This window comes from Myotis brandtii, unplaced genomic scaffold (assembly GCF_000412655.1).
Source record: "Myotis brandtii unplaced genomic scaffold, ASM41265v1 scaffold251, whole genome shotgun sequence".
NCBI lineage: Eukaryota > Metazoa > Chordata > Mammalia > Chiroptera > Vespertilionidae > Myotis > Myotis brandtii.
Window position 1 is genome coordinate 2,707,667 of NW_005359516.1, and position 23,684 is coordinate 2,731,350.

A 23,684-nucleotide genomic window follows, 5' to 3' on the forward strand; every position below is an offset into this window, starting at 1 on the left:
GAAGGGAGGGAGAGGGAGAGAGAGATAGAAACATCAATGATGAGAGAAAATCATTGGTCGGCTGCCTCCTGCACGCCCCCTACTGGGGATCAGGCCCAGAACCTGGATATGTGCTCTTGACTGCAATCGAACCCTTCAGTCTGCAGGCTGATGCTCTATCCACTGAGCCAAACCAGCTTGGGCAAGACTCAGCTTTTAGGTATGCCCTTAGGTATGATGTTCTTTGAACATCCAACAAGTAGTATTCTCTACTCGTAAGCTCCATCCTAAGAGCCTTGGCCTATGGCACTTGTCCATTTCTGCCCCTTCTTCTGAAAGTCTTAACTGTGAAGATCAGGGAGTGAGCATTTAGAGATCTTAAATAGAGCCAGTCAGTTATTTGGTCAGGCTGTAGGTATTTATAAGTATTAGTTGGCCTATAACTGCAAAAGGCTTGTTTTCTCTGACTAGTCTTTGCCTAACAGGCTCCCTACATAAAGACATTCCTTAAGATTCTGTTCCTAGCTCTCTTCTCTCCTCCCTCTACTATCCCTGGGTGATGTCATTTATGCTTATGGTTTTAGCTACCACTGATATGTCAGAAACTCTTAAATCTCTATCTCCAACCTAAATTTCTCTTCTGAGTTCCCGAATCACAATGGCCAAACACTATTGATGTTATAACCTGGATGGCTCTTAGGCAGTTTTAAATCAACATATCCCAAACCAAATTATATTCTTTATCAACCCATTCTCTTCTCCCTTTTCCCCTATTCCTTCCTATTCTTATTCCTCCTCCTTTGTTCCTGGGCTTAGTAAATTTGTTTCTTTTTCTTTTTTAAATTTTTTTCCTGCCCTAGCCAGTTTGGCTCAGTGGATAGAGCGTCGGCCTGCGGACTCAAGGGTCCGGGGTTCGATTCTGGTCAAGGGCATGTACCTTGCCTGCGGGCACATCCCCGGTGGGGGTCGTGCAGGAGGCAGCTGATCGATGTTTCTCTCTTATCAATGTTTCTGACTCTCTATCCCTCTCCCTTCCTCTCTGTAAAAAAATCAATAAAATATATTTAAAAAAATTTTTCCCCCCTACATTTATTAAAGCTGGGGGCAGTGAAACAAAGAAGAGCTTAGAATAGAAGAAGCAACAGTGGAGAGCCTAGGCAGGGCTGCTTTGACTCACTAAAAAGTTAGAGAAAAGGGATCTTGGAGACAGGTGCAGTGAGTTAGCTTGGGATGAACTGGTGCTGTCCTTTGCAACCCTGGTTTCAATGAGTTTAGAGTTTAGGGGATGCACGCCTGTGGAGGTAGAAGAGGGAGAAGGGAAAGGTGCAAACATGCTCCAGGGAGGGAGAGCATACCTGTAAACTTGTTTCTGTATCACTATCTTATACTGTTCCCCAACCATAAATTTAATAGGCTCTCAGTGTAATGAAAATGTTTAGAATATGGGTGGATGATTTCCTTCCTTCTTTTCTCCTTCCCTCCCTCCCTCCCTTTCTCCCTTCCTCCCGTTCTTCTTTCTTTCCAGGTTGTGGTTCTTGCCTGCAAGGAATCTATAGTTGAATTAAATAGAAAAGTTAACAGATAGTAAAAAACAAAGAACAATGAAAGGTTAACTGAGGTTAAGATTCTAAGTAAAATGGAAGTCTGGAAAGGAAGCATCTGAGGGCTAAAACCTCGGGAGTAAGCATCATGGAAGAGATGTTGACCAAGAACACCCTAGGTGGGTTAGGGATCAAAAGACCCCTTGGAAGCATTCAGAGTGGAGAAGGGATGGGCCATATGACCCTCAGCTTGTTTCTTGTGCAAGCAGAGTAATTGTCACCTTCCCCACTGGCTGCTTCTGTAAGTCATCTCAGAGCCTCATGGAATTTGGTTCCTTTAAAAAGGTTCTAAATGAGGCAGAAACCCTAAAACAAGAGGATAAATAATCTACCATCTTAAGGAAGTAATTAGCTGAAAGTCATCTAGCACAAAATACCCCCCACCTAGTAAAATATCCACAAAAATCTACAGGGATCCTCTCCTTAGATTATCATTATGGATCCTCAGCAGGAGTACTTCAGTACAAGGGTATTAAAGGATTTGTGGAACCTCTGATGTGTTATTTTACATTACCTTCCCTCTTTTGAAAGCATTTCTTGTTTTAGGTAGCATTTATTTCTTCTTACCCCAGAAATGGTTTCGCTTTGAAGGATCAGTGGAGGGAAGGTCTGATGATGTTCCAAGGGCAACGATGTGAATATAGGCAACAACCTACATAGAACTATTATGATCAATGAAAAAACTAGTCCAACTGGAAAGAATTCTTGTTGGGGAGCAGAGCTCAGAATAGATTAGAAAGCCCAGAAACAGACTTGGGTTTCAGTGGGAAAGGATAGTGTTTAGGACAAATGTCTAACCATTAAAAAAAAAAATTCTGTCACCTTCTAGCAAAATAAATTCTAGATGGATTAAATATTTTTACATAAAAACTAAAGTAATAAGTATACTAGAAAACAGTTTCTTAGGGCACCAACGACAGAAACTATAAAGGAAAAAGTGTGATAGATTATCTAAAAAAATTGCAACAGGCACCATAAACAAAATAAAAAGCAGATGACAAACTGGTTACAATTGATTTGAGAATGAGAGCGAGAGTGAGAGAGAGATTTGTTGCTACTTATTTTTTAAATTGATTTGAGAGAGAGAGAGAGAGAAACATTGATTTGTTGTTCCACTTACTTTGCATTTATTAGTTGCCTCTTGTATGGGCCCTGAGGAGGGGTCAAACATGAAACCTTGGCGTACTTAAGGACGCTCTACCAACTAAGTTCCTTGGCCAGGGCACAAAGAGTTTTCAACATGTCTTTAAGTTGAAATGTCTTTAAGTTGAAATCCAGGAGATCATGGTTTAAGCCACTTACAAATCAATAGGAAAAACACAAAAAGGAAATAGGCCAAAGTCATAGAAGAATAAATACAAGTGACCAATAAAGCTTATAGAAAAAGGCTGTTTTAACCCAGCTGGTGTGGCACAGTGGTTGAGCATTGACCCATGAACCAGGAGATCATGGTTCAATTCCTAGTCAGGACCCAGGTTTTCAGGCTTGATTCCCAGTAGGGGGAGTATGGAAGGCAGCCAATTGATGATTCTCTTTCATCATTGATGTTTCTATTCCTCTCTCCCTCTCCTTTCCTCTCTCTGAAATCAATAAAAACATTTTAAAAAAATAAAAGGGGCTTATAAACAAAAACACACAAAAAAAGAAAAAAGCTGTTTCACTTATAATCCAGAAAAGGCAAACAGAAATGAGATATCATGTTTCAACTGTTAGACTGACACATATTAAACAAAATATTTATTGCTGCTGAGGGCTTGAGGAAACAGGAACTCATACTGTGTTGCTAGGGATATAAATGAATACAGTCTCTCGGAAGTTCAGTTTGGCAATATGTATCAAATTTAAAGTGCATACACTGTTAAACCAGCAATTTTACTTCTAGGTATTTATCCCAAGGGCAAGTATACAGAGATATATGTGTGAGGATATTTGTTACTATATGTTACTATAGAGTTTCTAATAATCAAAATGGCCATTGATAGGGTCAAATAAATTGTGGTATGTCTATACAATGATAAATGAAATAGATATATAATTATTAACTCAGAAAGATGGCTATAGTATATACATGAGAAAAATAGCATATGAACCTGTTTCAATTGAAATATTTATTTAAAAATTCATGCAATACATTGTTAACAGAAATTATCTTTTCTGATTCAGAAAAGAAAAAGCCACTTAAAAAAATAAGAAATAGATTCTGACTTGACTGTGGTTGGTGGTGGGTAGGTTAAAACCAGATTGGTGGACTAGGTAATGAATAGTGGTGATAAAAGCAGTGTTTATGGAAGGATTTATGGTGTGAATGTATGACATGAATGAAGTGAAAAATGCAATTAGATAAATAAGATAGTGGCAGTCTAGGTCTGAAATAATGAGGCATAAACTGGAGTAGGCAGTGGGATGATAAGGACAAGGATCATTCTGAAGGAAACACTGATATGATAGTTTCAGTCAGGAGGAAGATAAAGAAGAAAGAATAGCAAGTCACTGATAATACCATGGTGTCTGTCTACCCCAGCGGTTCTCAACCTGTGGGTCGCGACCCCTTTGGGGGTCAAACGACCCTTTCACAGGGGTCACCGAAGACCATCGGAAAACACATATATAATTACATTTTTTGTGTGTGATTAATCACTATGCTTTAATTATGTTCAATTTGTAACAATGAAATTGGGGGTCACCACAACATGAGGAACTGTATTAAAGGGTCGCGGCATTAGGAAGGTTGAGAACCACTGGTCTACCCTGTGAATTTGGAAAGTTATTTGTCATGACAGAAATGGAGGTAACTGAAAGAGAGAACCACTCTTCTAGAAGGGGAGACAAATTTGTTTCTTGGAGTTGAATTTGAAGGGCCAGATATATATCCAAATGGAAATGTTTTGTAGGCTGGAGATTCCTATTTAGAGAAAAAGTTATTTCTAAACTAGAGGCAATAGGTGGGAGTGGGGACTCTTTAGATTTGACACCTTTAGATACTTGAGGAAGGGGTGATCATGTATCTTGGTTCTCTCTTTCCTGTTAGCAGTCCCGACGGATTCTGGAGAGGAGTGTGTGGCAGTGGTCTCAATTGGAACCTGAGTAGAGAGCTTAAGAAGAGGTAGGAGTGGGCAGTACTCATAATAAAACAACAGCCACAGCATTATTTAAAAAGCACTCTACCATTTACAAAGGCCATTATATACAGCAACTTAGCTTACACAGTCCTGTATGCTGTGTGCTATTATTTTGCTTCTTTTATATGGACACTGAGACACAATTAGAGAGTAGAATTCAAACTCAAACTCAGGTATTCAGGCTTCAAATTCTATTTCTCAGTTCTTCACTCTCCATCTCTTAGAGATGAATTTTCCAAGGAGGGAAAGAATAGAGCAAAAGCTGCAGCCTGGAGCTAGGGGTATCCACAGTAAGCGGTGGGAGGAAGAAGAGGGGAAGACACCATATCACTCATAGTCACTGCCTTGTTCCCTGCCCCTTGTAGGCCCTGACATTCCTCTAAACTAGAGAATGTTGGATTTCTGTTGAATTCAAGGGGAAAAATGTCTGAATCTGTCCATAAATAGCTTGAGGTATTTCGGAAATAAGGTCGCCAGTTTGGTTACAGCAGAGTTAGTGTGGTGGCTTAGTGGTTTATTGAATTCTGGCTTCATTCTTTTGAAAGTAATACAGTAAAAGCATATTACTTTGAGCCAGGAGGGAAGGGCTTGTCTGAATTAATTACATGAAAATAATTTTTTTACAAAGTCATTAGGTTTGTTTACTTTTGGGATCACATAGTAAATCACTTGTGTATGTGCCAGCTGGTAGAGTTCCTAAGAGGACCTGCTTTAATGAGTAAAATAACCAAAGTCTTAAGTCACTTCAGTTTTCCAGCTGACAATCATATTTATGGGTTTAAATTATTTGCTAACCCATTCTAATAGCATAATCACAAAAAGTAGTTATTTCCTGTCAGAAGTTCTGAATTAACGGGGGCCACTTTAAAGAGGTTCTTAGGCAATTGCTAGACTAATATCCTCTGAGAGTCCTGCAAGACATCCTTGCAGCCCAGTGCTTGGAGCAGTGTGTGCAGTCAGGAAGCCGTGGTTGAGTGAGTGAGTGAGTGAGTGAGTGAGTGAGTGAGTGAGTGAGTGAGTGAAGGACCAAAGAACTCTTTCTCCCTGAGGCATATTGAGCTGTGAGGAAGTCTTCCCACAGTCTCACCCTGCAGCTTAGCCGGATGGTTTTGAGGACAAGTCTTTCCTTCGGATTTTGTGGTGGGAAGGGAGGAAATGGAAGCACCATGGGAAGTTTCTGCTCTGTGAGCTGGTGACTCCACAGAGAAGGGACGTTGTCCAAACCAGTAAGCTGGTGTCTGTTGAGTCCCAGTCGCATGATCTTTCCTTCTAATGAGATCAGGCTGCTGAGAAAGTCTCTGAAGCAAGTGAGGAGGCCTCTAGAGGTATGAGATTTCTTGTTGGCAACCTGGATCTTACCCAGAGAGGGCAGCTACTTTCCAAGTTCTCTGGGGACCTCTCCAAGACCCTTCCTCCTCACTGCCTGGATTCTAAATCAGGAGCCTCTTGGGCTCATTGCTAGCTTTTGCTTACCCAGCCTGGCCCTGCCCTTTGTCTGTGTGCCATTGGTGATTTTTTGCCCTGTTAGAAATTACACCCTCTGTGAGGGTAAAGCAAACTGGGAGGTTCTGGATCTGGCTCCAGAGAGACTGGGGCTGTCACCTGGCCCTGCCCTATGTTTCCTGACGTGCATTCCCTGCCACTCTTTTACTCTTAGCACAGTACTCCAAGCCCATAATTCTAATTGTAAGGACTAAGGACTGGCTTCTTCAGAGGGATTGTGGGAGCAAGAATGTCAGTGCTTTGGAAGAAGCTCCTGACGTGTCTCCATGTCCTGCTTGAGGAGAATTATTGGTCTCAGAGAGATATCTAGCAGTTGTATTGGGAGTGATAGGGGGACTTGGACATTCTTCATATCACAAAAGGATTTGCCACTGAGTTTTTTAAAGCATTGAACCTGCTTTTCAAGATAAAATTTTATTTTCATGCTGTAAATAATGTGCAGTTATTCACATCAGAAAAAAACTTTTGAGACTTTCTAGGCAGACATCTTGTTTTAGAAAAGAGTAAACTCTGGAAGGGTCCAGCAAGGACAAAGTCATGCCTGTGTTGAGGAGCTGACACTCAAATGATTTGAAAGTAGTTGAAGCAGAGGGAGAAGACTGCATGAGAGGAAGTCTCAGTGCTCCTGGAGGAGCATTTCTTGGGGTATTTCTCAGGTGAAGGAGGAGACAAATGCATTCCTCCCCCCAATGCCCAATTCTGCCTCACTGACTTTTTTTTTTAAATCCTCACCCAAGGATGGATGGAAATATATATATTTATATCTTTTAGAGCAAGGGAGAGAGAGAGAGAAAGACAGACATCTGTCAGATGTGAGAAACATTCATTTGTCCACACACCCTGACCAGGGATTGAGCCCACAACCTAGATATGTGGCCTGACAGGAATTGAACCCACAATCCTTTGGTGTATGGGACTGTGTTCCAACCAATGGAGCACCATCCAGGACTGCCTCACTGACTCTTACCTTAGTCCTTTCAGACTGAACCCCAAACAACACAGTAATACCTCAGTGTTTGAGATTTTGCAAGGCATGTGTAAATAAGTAAAACCCTAAATTACAGGATGTAACTGACTTAATGCAACTTTATTAATTTCAATATATATAAAAAGACTAATATTAAGTTAGCAAAATGTTAGTGGAGGCTCTTCAGGGGGCCTGATTTAATTAGTCAATTAGATTGATTAGTAATTAGAATTATATAATCTATAATTGGTGCTTGTAAAGTCCATTAATTCATTTATCAAATATTTATTAACTGCAGTTCTGTGATAACTTGAGATAAAGTGACAGAGTATGACAAGTATAGACTAACTGTGGGAACTCAGAGGAGAGATTGTTTTGATTTTAATTTTTTTGATTCTTTATTTTTCCCCCATCACCATTTATCTCCCCTGTACCCTGTTTCACCTCCACCTCCCTCTTCCCCCCTGAGGAGAGATTGTTTTTAGCTTTTGGATCTAGAGAATCAGGGAAGCTGTATCTAAACAGCTTTCTTCCTTTTTTAAAAAAAATATTTTTATTGATTTCAGAGAAGGGAGAGGGAGGGAGGGAGGAAGGGAGAGACACATCAATGATGAGAGACAATCATTGATTGGCTGCCTCCTGCATGCCACCTACTGGGGATTGAGCCCACAACCTGGGCAGGAATCAAACTCTGACCTTCTGGTTCATGGATCGACACTCCGTCACTGAGCCATGCTAGCCGGGCCAGCTTTCATTGTTTTAAGGAACACTTTAAACAATCTTCCTTATACCCTATTCAGAGGTAATGTTGACACAAAGGAAATCTATTATTCCTATTATTAAAAATTATTCTTATTATTAAAACTCTGAATTAATAGCAACACAATGTATTTCCTTTCACTATGCTTCTTTGCTAATCTCTAAAGCAATTTTCCAAAGAGCAGACCTTTGGTAAATAAGACCAGTCCACTCTCTCCTATGAGACAGTACCTCTGCAGCTAGCAGATGGAAGGAGGGTGTGGATTCAGTCAGGAAGGCCACTTTTTCGAGAAGCTTTTCTGTGAAATGAGGAGAGTTAGTGAAGGGGAGACACGGGATCTAGAAGCATATCCCTGTGCTATGGAGAACGAACTAGTAAAGAGGATGAAGTTGGAGATTGAAAGAAAAATAAAAATTGTTGAGCAAGGCGCTGGCGGAGCAGGTTACTATATCCTGAGCACTAGTACAGAGATTACACTTGAACTGAACTAGGACTAGGCTACCACCACTACCACTATCTACTGCTTTTCTACCTTCTGCTGCCACTCTTGAACACTTTTAAGTCTCATTTGATAGGGGGAGGGATATGATAGGGCAGAGGAATTTGGTAAGATTTTGGGGAAACAGAAAGTTGGGAGTTTCCTTCAGTTGGGTTTTGTTTTCTCTAGGCAGAAGTTGAGGTCATCGGCTAGAGCAGGTGGGGTATTGGGGACAGTGGCAGTTTTAAAAACAGTTGTGCGAATGGTAGTGATCAGGGTATGTAGGAGGATAACGGAACAGTGCTGCAGACCCAACTAATCATTGAAGACAATGAATTTCTAGAGGAGTCAGCCCTCATGATAGTGCTTGCTTTAGCAGCACTCAGCAACTTAGGGGTTAAAGCAGAGGACAATAGGAGTGGTGTTTTGTGGGGCAAATGGTAGACTTGGAGTGAAGGGAGCATAAGAATTGGTAGCAGAGTGGTTGTCATCCAGTTGGCTAGAGAGAAGTGAATGCAAGAAAGACTGATAAACAGCAATATAATGGGCAGCTGGTTTCAAGGAGCTGGAAATCTCAATGCTGTTGAATAACAGAAGCTGTAGAAATAAAGACAAGGAGGGGTAGAAATATAGAAGGTCATGACCAGGCAAGGGGTCTGACTTAGAATGGAAAGGCAGACTCTGATCAAAAGCCAAAGCCCCTGATGACCAAACGGTCAGTAGTTGACAACAGTGAGGAGAAGTGTAGTTATTTGGTGCAAACCTCAGCAAAAGAAGGATTTTTTTTTTTTTTAAAGATTGTAGGAATAATGGCTGTGCAGCAGCATTGGGACAGATTGTTTCTCCTTTTGGTACCACTGGGTACTGACTGATGAATGATTTTATGGCCGAATCTTCATTGCCCAGAAGTCAATTTCCTCAAGGAGTGTCAGGTTTTGGCAAGGGGAAGGAGGCCGGAATCATCTTTCAGTTCTGCATTCAGCACGGCCTCCTAAACACCATGTGGTTTTTAATAGTCGGGGGAGGGGTGGAGGAGGGGGTTCTGACCAAGTGGGAGGACTGCCACCAAGTCCTGGGCCTTTGGCAGAGTTTGCAGGGACCAGGGACTAAGTACTCTTGTGGGCAGAATCTCACTTGGCCACTAGGGTTTTTTGAGTTGTTCAGTGTCAGGTTGGGCCAGTGCCATCTTCTGTGAGAGGCTTGTGGGAAATTTTGTAAAGGTTACTTGCTTAAAAGTCTAGGAGTTGGTGGATTCTTGAGCTTTTCTATTCCTGTGGGGTCTGGAATTTATTTTTTCCTCCATCCATGGTGGCAGTAAATAATGCCCTAAAGCCCACATAGTTTGAAAAAGTCTGGAAATACTCAGACTATTGTTTATAAAGATGTTTTTGGATTTGCAATGGTTCAGGATTCCTTTGACATTGTTAGTACATGACTCTAAACATTTAAGAAAGGAGCCTCCAAATAGCTGAAAACAAACAAATAAAATCTTCAGAATTCTTGTTGCCCCTTCTTAACTTGATCTATTTACACTATTGCCCTGGCTTTAAAACCAGATGTGAACAGCTCAGAAAATGATTGCCTAAACAGCCATTCCCCTCAGGAACCTAAGCAAGGTTGTGTGACCCCCAGCAGAAGAGGCTGTGTGGTTCAGAGCTCAGGGTGCACTGTTCCCATGGCAGTACTTTCTAAGTTGTGATTGGTTTTGCCTCATGAAAATGAGAAACTTCTATCTGGCTAAAGTTATCCCAACACACTGGGAGAAAAATTTTGCAATATATGTAAAAGACATCCTATATAATAAAGAGCTAATATGCAAATGGTTGTCACACCCTCATGCCATCACGCCTTAACAGCTCAGACACTCAACACTGGGGAGAGAGGAATGGGGACCAGCCAGGCTGTGGCCCAGGAGAGGGACAAGCTGTCCGCCCCGCAGTCCCGAGCGCCAGCGGCTGGGGCAGTGGCCTGGGAGAGGGACAAGCCGCCTGCCCCGTGGTCCTGGGAGCCTGCAGCTGCAGCCTGGGCAAAGCCACCCACCCACAGTCCCCTGTGGCTGTGGCTGGCCCGAGTGAAGCCGACCCAGGTCCTGGGTGCCTGTGGCTGGCCAGAGGGAGGGAAGCCCAGGTCCTGGGTGCCTGCAACTGGCCGGAGGAGGGAATCCTGGGTCCTGGGTGCAGGGCGAGGCAGAGGCGGTTAGGGGCTTTCAGGCCAGCAGGGGAGCAGTTAGGGGCGATGAGGCAGGCAGGCAGAGGTGGTTAGGGGCAATAAGGCAGGCAGGCAGAGGGGTTAGGTGCGATCAGGCAGGCATGCAGGTGAGAGGTTAGGAGCCAGCAGTCCCGGATTTCGAGAGGCAGTCGGACATCCCCTGAGGGGTCCTGGATTGGAGAGGATGCAGGCCGGGCTGAGGGACACCCTTCCCTCCGTGCACGAATTTCGTGCACCAGGCCTCTAGTATATTATAATTTTTAAAGGGTTCCTATAAATCAATAAGGGAAAGACAACAAACCCAATAGAAAATGAGCAAACAATACAAATAGGCAGAGCAAATTGGAATTTCACCTAAAGAAATGCTTATCCTAGAGCAGAGTTCTCTGAACAAGAATGTTCATTGTTTTGGTAAATATCCCTGAGAAGGGGATTGTGAAATACTATGTGGCCATGAAAACATTGAAGTAGGTTTCTGTATCATTGAAAAAAGCAAGTTCAGAGCAATATAATAGACTGTTCCCATTTATTTTTTAAGCACATTCCTATTTATTTGATTTGCAATGTATTCATTCTGTTATAAATTTTATTAGAGGGTTCATTTACGTTAAAAATATTTAAGACTGTATTCTAATTATATTAATGAATGAAAAGTCAACTTATGTCTTTTGTTTAGTAAGATAAAAGGTATATTCTCCCTCCTCACCCTCTTAACTCTCTTTATTTGTTTAACTCTGTATTATAATTTGTAACTTCTGATAAGGATTTAGGGACCTTTTACTATCCCTCCCTCCCCAGGAACTAAAAGGACTTCTGAGGCAGACTATTGGGCCTCGTGCCTGCTGTAGTACCTTTTGGTGTGATGAACAAAGGAATTCAAAGCTCAGAATTCTTCTTTCCCTTTTCATTGTTATTTACAGCCTTGTGGAGCCTCTGTGCCTCCTGCCTCTGATGCAATGGGAGGGGCTGGGTCTTCCTCTGTTTGCTCCTTCCCCTTAGAAACCAAAGGAAATTTTACTAGAGTAGCTCCAGAAGGCAAGGCTTAGAGCTGGCCTAGGCCTTGGGAGGAAACATGCTCCTTGCATTTATCCTTTCCTTTCCTTTGGAGAAGCCTCTCAGCTGCTTTAAGCTTTGTCTCAGGTCAGGCCCCCACCAACCTAGATGAAAAGAGTCCTTGAAGCTAACACCTTAGTTTTGCCTATTTCACTGGGGTTTGAGGCTTTAGAACTCTAGCCTGGAAACAGGAGGACATAAACCCCTTTGTCTTTGAAAGACAGGTAATGCCTTTGGGACAGAAGCATTGCTTTCCTTAGACACATTCTCAGTGTCAGTGGACCCCAGTATGGGTATATGTGAATATGTGTATATGGGTATATGTGTTTTGGACTTGTAACACAGGCTTTTCTCTGAGCTGGACAGTTTACATTGAGTGGTGTAATACAGCAGCCTCATTTTATTGTACTTCTCTTTGTTGCGCTTTGCAGATAATTTCATTTTCATCAACATGGAGGCAACAAAAAGATTATGACTCACTAAAGGCTCAGATGATGTTTAGCATTTTTAGCAATAAAGTCTTTTTTAAAAAAATTGATTTCAGAGAGAGGAAGGGAGAGGGAGAGAGAGATAGAAACATTGATGAGAGAGAAACATTTATTGGCTGCCTCCTGTACATCCCCTACTGGGGATCAAACCTACAACCCGGGTATGTGCTCTTACCAGGAATTGAACTGGCGACCTCCTGATCCATGGGATGATGCTCAATCAAATGAGCCACACTGGCTGGGCAATAAAGTCTTTTTTAATTAAGGTATGTACATTGCTTATTTTTTTATTGAGGCACAATTGACTTATAACATTATATTAGTTTCAGGTGTACATAATAATGATTTAATATTTGTGTATATTGCAAAACAATCACCACAATAATCCTAGTTAACATTTGTCACTGTATATAGTTACAAAAATGTTTTCTCTTGTAATGAGAACTTTTAAGACTTACAATCATACTAACTTTTAAATATGCAATACAATATTATTAACTATAGTCACCATGCTGTTCATCACCTCTCCATGACTTACTTATTTTATAACTGGAATTTTATATCTTTTGATCACCTTTATTCATTTTGTCCACTCCCTACCCCTATTTTTGGTAACCAATCTGTTCTTTGCATCTAAGAGATTGGTTTTTGTTTTGTTTTCAGATCCCACATAAAAGTGAAGTCATACAGCATTTGTCATTTTTTTTTTTTGGTATTTTTCTTTTGTCTTTTTTTTTTTGTTTGTTTTTCTTTTCTTTTTTTTTGTTTTTGTTTGGGCAGCATTTGTCTTTTTCTGTCCTACTTATGTGGCTTAACATAATGCACTCATGGTCTTTCAGTGTTGTCACAATGACTGAATAATATTTTATGGCTGAATAATATTTTATATCTATTATATTATATCTATTACATTATATCTATTATATTATACTAGAGGCCTGGTGCACGGATTCGTGCACTGGTGGGGTCCCTTGGCCTGCCCTGTGGGATTCAAGCCAAAACCAACTCTCCTACATCCCCTGAGGGGTCCTGGATTGCGAAAGGGTGGTTCTCAGGTGATGCACCCCAGAATCGGGCTCCCTCCTCTCTGTTTCTGGGTGCGTCACCTGAGAAGCGCAGCTGCCAAGTCACTGCAGCTTGGCAGCTCCTGCATTGAGCGTCTGCCCCCTGGTGGTCAGTGCGCATCATAGCTACCGGTTGAACAGTCGCTTAGGCTTTTATATATATAGATATCGATTACATTATACATCTATATTTCTATCTATATCTGTATCTCTCAAATTTTCTTTGTCCACTCATCTAATGATGGACACTTAGGTTGCTTCTATATCTTGGCTATTGTAAATAATGTTGCAATAAACAAGGGGGTGCAAATATCTTTTCAAGTTAGTATTTGTGCTTTCTTGGAATAAGTACCCAGAAGTGGAATTGCTGGATCCATTCATTCTTTTTTTTTTTTTCCAATTACAGTTTGCATTCAGCATTATTTTGTGTGTTTCAGGTGTATAGCATAGTGGTTAGGCAATCATTACTTTATAAAGTGTTCCCTTTATAAAGTGTTATTACAATATTGTTGACTATGTACATTGTTTTCTAGACATAATATTATTGCACACTTAGACTACAGTTTAGTTTAAACATAACTTTTATATACACTACAAAGCCCCCAAATTCGTGTGTCTTGCTTTATTGTGATATTCATTTTATTGTGGTGGTCTGGAACTGAACCTGCAATATCTCTGAGGTATGCGTGTAGAAACTTATTTAAAATCAAAACTGACTATAGCTAAGTCTGTTCTAAAGAGGAGTGGCATAATTCATATTTGCAGAGGAAAGAATCATCCCATTTGCATCATCACCTCCCATACACATATAGTTAATGGTGGTAGTGAGAGAGGGAAAATTCAAAACCTCTTTTTGTTCCTCAGTCTAGTCTGGGGTGGAACCTGGAGTGGATGGTTCATAATGGGGCTGACTCTAGCTCTGATGGCATTGGAGTTCAGAGGAAGGGGGATGGAGAGCTAAGTTACTCTGAGTAATATAAGGGGAGCTTAATTTCCTGAGGGAAGGAGAGACCCCTTCTAAATATGAGAAATATCTGGAAGGGTGAAGGTGCCCAGCAGCATGGAATATAAAACCCCTCTGTTTCTTCATAACTTTAGGATCATCTGATGAACACAATGTTTTGAGTGAGTTTGTATATGTGTATTTTTTCCATTTTGGTAAAGCATGGGACAGCTCGAGCAGAGGTAAGAGACCAGCCTTAGAAGGTGAAATGTGAATGAGATCCCAAGTTCAGAAGTGGAACAGGGGGTCCCTCGGGGGTGAGGACGATGGAGCCCAACGCGCTGGGGCGTCTGCATGCACGACTCCAGAGACCAGGTTCAGAGACACAGCTCTAACTTTATTGAGGAAGTACAGCCGTATATAAAGGGGTAAGCAGCCAATGCAATAGGGACACGCTTGCTATGTTATCCAATGGGCGTGAGGGTCGGAGCTAAGAGTAGGTGGCTCCTGGAGATTTGTCAGGCGGGCGTTGCCACTTCCTGGTGTGCCAAGGAAGCCTGTTCGCTGGAGTGTACTCACAGCACTGCATCGGCCGCAGCACTGAGATAGATCTCCTGAGCTCTGCCCACACAGAAGGAACTGGAATCAGAGCCAAAAGGGATTGCTAAGAGCATTAGCTGCTGGGAATTTGTAGAAATTGTGGGACAGTGATTTGGACTTCACGTAAATTTGGAATGGCGGATCCAGGCAGCTTCTAAAACATGCCCAAGGACAGGTGGTTCCAATTGATATATCATTGTTATAGTGCTGTGTATCATATAGAATGTTTAAGTGATTTCCCCTACTCCCCTTCTCAGGATCCTTCTTATGGACATCTATTTATTGGGTGCTTTATGAACTATCCTAATATTCCTGTATGTGCCCAATGAAAGCCATTTTCAGTTCAGACTCCAGAAGGAAAGTAAAATTTTCCAACAAAGGACTTGTCATTCCCTCCTCTCCCTATAATTTGCACAGACCCTGTGGACGCTTGCCAAAGAGCCAAAGAACTGCAGCCTCTTTTAGCCAGTGCTGAGTAGGGCACATCATTTTGGAGTGAAGGGAGGTGGGAAAAGTCTTCCACAAAGCCTTAGGACTTGAAGACTGTTCTGAGCAAGTATTTAAGCAAATATTAAGACTCTGGTGAGTGCTCTAAAGCAAGAAGCCAACGTCCCCGAGCAGCTGGAGTGGGACTAGGGCAAATCCAGACAGTGCCACACTGTACAGCACTCTTGCCCATTCCTTAGGGAGGAAGAATCTATTGGATAGTCTTAACATCCACTGTAATTCCAAAGTTTGAGGACAGTGGGGATCAGTGGCTTTGACTGTCCAGCATGGATTCTCCCTTTATAGGTCTGAGTACCTTAGTTTTCCTTTGGGAGACCACCTCCTTCCCCATTCTCAGACTGGATTCAAGTTCATCCCTTGGCTCTTGATGGAGGACACATGACTATGCAATCAGAGAACAGCAGTTGGAATGGGCATGGTCTCAAATCCAGACCAATCAGCACTCTGGACTTTCGTTGGAACTATTAACAGGTAAATTCTCATTTCTTTTCCAACTGGGTTGCCAAGCTTGTAGTATGTACATAACTCTGAGGCTGCTGGTAACCGTCTTGCCACCCCAGGTGGAGTGCTGAGAACAACACATGAAAGCTGAGCTGTGAGATGGACAGAGATGGAGACTAGATGACATCTTTTGAGCACCTGGATCTAACCATGCCTTAAGCTAAACTAATGCCGGCATTTCATTTTACATGGGCCCCAGCTTTCCTTTTTTTCTTTTCTCTCTTTTGAAACTTTGATTTAGATTTTTGTAACCCGCATAGTCTTAACTTATGGTATGAATTGTATATAATTCTCATTATAAATTGTGATCTGGCCTTTAATTTTTTATTTTCTTTTTTTTAACTTTTATGTACAAAGAGATAGCATTCTGTCATAAGGTAGATGTCTTAGTCCAATTTAATGAAGCCTATGTCCTTCAGTTGATGGAAACACTGGCGGCACATGTTGAGGCCGTATTTCGGATCAGACTGTGGCCGTTTGAGCAGACGTGGCAAGAACGAGAACGCTGGCTGAATTTCTTCAGATGGCTCCAGTAGAGTTGCTCTCCCTGTAGCAACAACACAAAAGGAAAGGTGATCTGGCCTTTTTCAACAGATCCTTTTGTCTTAAAGTGCTGAATTGTCCATTTGCTATATGAATCAAATGAGACTGTACATATAAAGAACCTAGCATTATCCTCTGTACATGGGGCGGGGGGCAGTAAATATTAACTACAGGGAGCAAGGCAAGAGGGAGGATGGGGAAGTGAAAGAAGAGGAGGTACTGAAAAAAGAACCCTGAAGTGCCTAGGGTAATCTTCTAAGAAACCTCAGGCCCTATCAGGCCTCCTGTTCTACATATCCCTAGTGCCCTGTGTTTTTCCCTCATAACCCTTCAGCATGTAGGGTTTATAGTGATATGTTTATGTAATATTTTGATTGTCTCCCTCACTGACCTGGCAGTTCCACCAGGCAGTGATTTTGCTCACTGTTATATCCCCTGCAGAGTCCAGTGTGTGGCATTCAGCAAACATTTATTGAATGAATCATCACATATAGTTAAGTTACCCAAATTGGACTCACCCTCCTTGATTATTTATTGGGGATAGGATTGTGGCAGAATTGGCAAAGTCAGGGAAAGTTGTTTCTATCCCCTCTGTATCTCCTATACTACCTACACCTCCCATACACATACAGAAAATTTTGTCTTAATGAAATCATTTTGATTTGGTTGTGAAACCCTTACCAAACCTATAGTTCTTATATTTTTATTGGAATATTTTATTGAAGAATTAAATAGTGTGGATGTTGGCCTAATATGTGGAAAGCCCTGTAGAGGAGTGGGTCAGGTCTCTGTGATAAACAAGCAGTCTTCCTTGCTCCTCTGTCTTTCTTAAATCATCTATTTAACTGCAATAGTTTCCTTTCACTCAGGCTTGTTTAGGAATGTATTGGAGGCTATAGGACAGTGGTTCTCAACCTTCTGGCCCTTTAAATATAGTTCCTCATGTTGTGACCCAACCATAAAATTATTTTCGTTGCTACTTCATAACTGTAATGTTGCTACTGTTATGAATCGTAATGTAAATATCTGATATGCAGGATGGTCTTAGGAGACCCCTGTGAAAGGGTCGTTTGACTACCAAAGGGGTCGCGACCAACAGGTTGAGAACCGCTGCTATAGGAAGACCTGGGAAGTTGATGAGGGAAAGATCCTGGATGCTAGAGACTACTCTAAAGAAAGAAATAAAAGCAGTAAAAGGTAGCCGCTGGGAGGGGGTGGTAACCTGAAGCTCACTCCAGGAACCCTGAGTCTGGGTCCAGAGAAAACTCTCAGTGCACCATCCCACCACCTGCCTTGCCATTCAGAGCTTCCTCCCAGCCGAGGCTGCAGCTCATCCCCTCCCCCAGCCGGCTTTCCTTGAGGTGGGGAGAGTGTTTCCCAGGGCCCATGTGACTTACACTGGCAAGTGACGATTACAGGCGGTTTACCAGTCAGTAAAACTGCCAAAGGCTTTGTGCTGTAATAATCTTTTTCCTGTTTAAAACTCTGGGGATTTTCTACTGTTGCCAGTAGTTTTTCAAGTCAGCAATTACGGTATAGATTATGTAATCGCTGGGTATTAAAAATAGAAAACACCAGAGTTTGCATCTATTTTAACCAAATCAAAACAGAGCAGAGGGAGAGGAAAGGAGGCGAGGGAGGGACCAGAGGAGGAGGGAAAAAGATTACGTGACAAAAAGCAGTGAGATTGCATCATGTGACGGGGACAATCCAGCCCACAATTTACTCTGCCTTTTTCCTGCCATTCTTGGCCAAAGGGACTGCATTCCCATCCTCCAGGGAGGGGACCCTGAGGAGATTTCTGAGGACTCAAGATCCTTGTGGATATTCCCCAGCTCAGCCTTGAGGTCTTTACCTGCCTCTGACAAGCAAAATGACTAAGGGAGAGGGTATTGAATTTGACCTACTCCCTGCTTGTGTCTTGATTTCCATGGTCTTGGTGCTCAGCTTGTTTCTTTTGTTGAAGAAGTAGAGTCAAAGGGTGTTTTATGGGCCAGTCTTTAGCATCCCAAATCTCTGTCACTTCCTTGCCAAAGCCACCCCAAATATCCTATATAATAAAAGTGTAGTATGCAAATTGTCCCCTGGTAGTCCTGGAGTTTGACCAGGGGTAAGGGCTGGCCGGGGGAAGGAAGGGAGTACCCGGCTGGCAGCCACTAGGGACCCTACCTGTGCACGAATTTCGTGTACTGGGCCTCTAGTTCAATATAATTGAAAACCATGTATGCACTATGAAAACACAGCTTTAATATAGATACTTCCAACCCTCCCACTTTCTTACTCCTGCCCTCTGCCCACTGGGTTGTCACCTCTGAGCTCCTCATCTAGGAATTCCAGGCTACCACTGGTTTGTTTTTGTGTGATTTTTTTCACTAATCCCACCCCCCAACCCTGAGTTAAATGATCTTTGTGTTTTTTTAGAGACCTAGTGAGTAATGTTACAGACCCTCTAAAGGTGAAATTTTGAGTGTCAGGTGGGTCTGGAATAGGAGTGATATTTTTGGAAGGAGGATTTTAAAAAATTTTATTGATTTTTAGAGAGAGAGACGGGGGGGAGGGTGGAAGGGAGAGAAAGAGAGAGAAACATAGATGTGAGAGAGAAACATTGATTGGCTACGTGGTGTACACACCAAACTATACCTGGGCATGTGCCCTGACTGTGAATCGAACCTGCCACCCTTTGGTATACAGGACAACACTCCAACCAACTGAGCCACACTGGCCAGGGCTTGGAAGAAGGATTTCTAAGAGCCTGACAGATCACATCAAAATACACCAGGCTTCCTATTATGTCACTGTCCCCTTCCTGGATACAGAGGATCCCAGAGAGGAAGGATTTGAATTAATCACTTATAGCCCTGAGTCTACATAGAGCCCATGCTAAAAGCACCCAACTTTGTAAGGTCTCAGGTGGCAGGGAGTGGTGAGTACTTCAAAGAAGCTCATTGTTTCCAAAGATAGAACCCAAATGGGTTCAGAGGGGTTAGGGAGAGAGACCTGAAAGATCTAAATCGTCAATATAATCAGTTGCAGGCAATATTAGAAAGTTTTCTCCTCATTATTACTTCCATCCACTCCCAAACCTACCCTATCACACTTGATTCTCAGCCTTCATCTGTACTGGGGTGAAAAAGAGTGACAGCAGCTCAGAGTAATACTGGTCCCAGCTCTTTCCTGCTTCACCCAGCACTGCCCAAACTAGTGGAAGTTCAGTGAAAGGAAGAGAGCTCTAATTTTGGGATTTTAGATGTCATTTCACTAGATAGGGGGAATCTGGGAACCTTCCTTAGGGCTTTAAATCATCATGTCAGCCTAAGTTGGGAAGTGCCATGACATCAAACCTCTTTCTTACTCTTGGAGGTTTTTAGTTCTCTGATGCTGGGTTTCTAGCCATATTCTCACCATTGACACTTGTCCTGGCCTTTAATGTCGTCACTGTCATTGCAGGATCAGTTTTATTGTTTTCTGGACAAGCTGGATACTTTAGACCAGGTAGTCAGCAGAACTTGGAAGTCACAGTGAGTATGTGCCCTCCACATCCCATCCCCCCTGAGGCTTTGGGCAAGGTAGAGTCCACAGAAGTACCGTCTTAGGGGATGCTAGGGGCTACAGTCAATCCAGGACTAAAGTCATTAGCAGCAAGGTCCACAAAGGAACTATTTCTACCTAAACTCAACTCTCTTGGGGCTTCCTTCCCACACTTACCTCCCCACCCCCACAATGGATAAGACCATAAGAAGACATCACAGCTTGACCACAGCAATGTTGGGTACATTGCTCATCCCCATCCTTTTCCTGAAGATCACCCTATCATTAAAAATAATTACAGATTTTTAACCTCCCAACACACATTCACCCATGTGCACACACACGTATCTTTTAGTGGTGGTGCTTCTAGTGTCTGTTGCTTGAGATAATACTGGTGGTCACAAGCTGGTATGGACAGGATAACACATTTAAATAGGTTTAATTTTTATTCATTGAACTACATTGACAAATTTGAGACATATTAGTGCTTATATATGTGGGACATTCATTTGCACCACAGACAGTGCAAGGTATAAATGATAGATCTCTTACATGAACTCCAGTACCAGGGCACAGAGCTAGACAACTATCTCCCTTTACTGCACACACCACCAGACCCCTCTGACCCCATTTGACATCAGACTCAGAAATGAGTTTGGAGACTGGGCCAAGATAGGCTGAATGGTTAGGCCTTAAGACTCCACCTATTTGTTGTAAACCCTCTGGCTAAAGTACCAGGCAGTGGGAGTGCAGAGAGGGTGGGATGTGGGGAGAGAGAGTATGGCACCTGATATGACTCCAACCAAACCTGGACCTACTCTTTGTCTTCCAACAGAAGGTGAGGGAGAGGAGGCAGGGAGAGGGAAGAAGGAGAGAGGGAGAACTGAGGAAGAGAGGTAAGGGAGGAGGGGATTGTAGGCTGAGCCTTGGGGCTGGGCAGAGCCAGATTGATGGGGGTGTCTGTTCCCATTTGGGACTGACAGGCCAGACAGAACCTCAGGTTTGAGGCCAAATCTTAGGGAAGCAAGTAGGGTTGTCCTGGCAGCCTGATACAGCCTGGGTGTAATCTGACTCATAGCCACTAGGGTTGCTGAACAGGGGACAGTGCCAGGCTCTCTGTACTCAGCATCATCTTTCCTTCCAGCCAGACAGGCCCAGGCTCCAAAGACCCAAAAGGCAACTGAGGAACGAACTGACTAGCACTTACTTCCCTGAGCAGTTTGCACTTTAAGAGGACACTCCAGAATATTACTTCTACTACCACTCTAAGTATTCTAAAACGATTACTTCTTCTCTAGTCAGTTTTAGTAATTTTGAATTTTTCTAAAAAATTTTTAAAACGTAAGAAAAGTTTTAAAAATTATTAGTGTAAAAATTTTATAGTCTTTTATTTTTATATCTCTACTGTATTTTATTTTTATTCCCTCTTTCATGCCCAGTATCACTTATTTAATGCTTCATGTCTTTTTTCATGATTAGTTTTGTTAGAAGTCAGTTTTCTTTTCGAAGAACCAGCTTTTGTGTATTCATCTCTATTGTTTCTTTGTATTCTATTTCATTAACTTTTAATTATTTTAAAAGTAGTTTTGTAACTGAAAAATACTACAAAGGGTCACTTTGTCTTACAAACTATTATGAAAAGACCAGATACCCAAAAGGATGGACAAAGCATTAAAAAATGAAATCGATGTGGCTTATAAACATAAGAAAAGACTTACTTGCAAATGAAACAATGCATCTGTAGTGGTGGACCTCTAGGCTTGCTCAGGGAAGAGAGGTATTTTAGCTGAGTATCCAGGGGAGGGAACTCTGGATTAAAACCCCAGGCTGCTGATTCCAATCTGATTTTTATTTACTGGTATTAGGCAAGGCACAAACCTGTTTCCTCCCCATAAATCGTAACTGATAAAAAATGGCTCCACCTGCCTTACTTCATTGGCTATTGTGTCAAATTAGATATGGAATGTGAAGAAGATAAGACCCGAATGCCCATTCAGCCCTCTGTCCCTAGTCTTTCTTCTCCCACAGGTGGCAGTAGAGGGGATTGTGGATGAACCCAGCCTTGCCTGGTAGGACCACTTACCAGGCCTTGGCCCTTAAATTAGGAACATTATTTTGAAGGGAAGAAAAGAGTCTTATTCTCTCTTTAGTTCACTGTGCCTGCTGTCTTATCTCTTCTTCAGCTAAGTTTATTTATGTGGTCTGTAGCTATAGATATTACAAATATGGAAATAAAAGAAACAGAGGTTTTAAAAGTATTTATTATTTTAAAATAAACAAGAAATAAATCCTTTACACGTTAATGTGATTTTTATAAAAATATGTTTTCTAAAAATAAAAAAATTAGAAAAGAGTCATATTGTTTTACAGTTTTGCAAATCTCTTTAATGACTAGCTTAAGAGAAGATAGCTGGATTCTCATATCTGCTTCTGTATTCAGATATTGCAATATGTTTCTTGGATTGGAGTAGATGAACAAAATCTAGCTTCATACAGATTTGTGGTTGGAAAAAGTAGGAGTATTTTAATAGCCTTTTCAGATCATTGTGGCTATCATTGATATGCCACCAAAATTGGACAAAGCCAGTTTCTGAAAGATTAGTTTGCAGTGTGGAATCTGAAGCCACATCAATGAGCTAACTCCTCATACTCAGCTATATTAAACTCTCTTGGTCTGTCTTACACCTTGAGTAGGTCTTTTATTCATGCCTGATTTTATAACATCATGCATTGGTTATTTGGAAAACAATGACTCAGTGAGTTACGCAGACCTTTCAAAGTGGACACATTTCATTCCACAATATCAGATTTTATTTTATTTTATTTTTGGCCCTGAGTGTGGGTTTCTTTTTCCTGTTTATTAAGTTCTTTCCATTTGTCGTTATTATATGTTCATCACAGATTTGTTAATATCACCACTGATTTAATCAGCAAAGTCTTTAGGTATTGGGAAGCAGTCAAGCTCCTGGTGTGGATATGTTTTCTTTTTCTTTTTTAAATATATATATTTTTTATTAATTTGTTTTTTATTTTTGTTGATTTCAGAGAGGAAGGGAGAGGGAGAGAGATAGAAACATCAATGATGAGAGTATATCACTGATCAGCTGCCTCTTGTACGCCCCCTACTGGGGATCAAGCCCGAAACTTGGGCATGTGCCTTGACCAGGAATTGAACTGTGACTTCCTGGTTCATAGGTTGGTGTTCAATCACTGAGCCACACCGGCCGGCGATACAAGTTTTCTAAAATTCTAGTTTTCACTTGACAGCTCAAATTTTATCATTGGCAAAAATTACTACCAGTTGTTTTACTTAATGTGACAAACTCACTTCATTCATTTTCAAGAAAATGTCTTCCAAATACCTAACTCTGAATAATCAGTTTGTCAGTTGTTCTTTCTAACAAAAATGATGTTCCACAACAAAAGCAGGTAGTTCAGTTCAGTGCAGTCAATCACATAAATGCATCCATTACTTCAGTATGCAGCAGAAGTGCTTTATGTACAGATGTTAACAAGATCTATACTCAAGGGTAATGTTTTAATTAATAATTATTACTCCATCATTGACATTCTTATATGGAGCTGGACTTGTTGTTAAGCCTTAAGTGCATGGGTGGTGAAGAATATGACTTCGTTGATTTGTGTTAAGGCCCCCGCAGTTACCCACTGTTGCTTTTGCATTATCAGTGCAAATGTCAACACAGTGAATACTGCAAAAAAAAATCTTGGTATTGTTATAAAAATGTTCCTCATCTCTTGAACACCCTGGAAAGGTCTTGGAGACCCCCAGGAGTCCAGCAATCATAATTTGAGAGCCACTGATCACTGTGACCATGGGTAAT

General features: G+C 41.7%; 1 long non-coding RNA gene across 1 annotated transcript in view; it reads left to right on the forward strand.

Moving 5' to 3' along the window:
• Positions 1-12,370, forward strand: part of LOC102252784 — a 51,344-nt gene extending 38,974 nt beyond the window's left edge. Inside the window, exons 4-5 of the long non-coding RNA XR_001362412.1 lie at positions 4,609-4,683; positions 12,335-12,370. This is a non-coding gene — a long non-coding RNA (uncharacterized LOC102252784). The remainder of the gene's footprint in view (positions 1-4,608; positions 4,684-12,334) is intronic.
• The last annotated feature ends 11,314 nt before the right edge of the window (positions 12,371-23,684 follow it).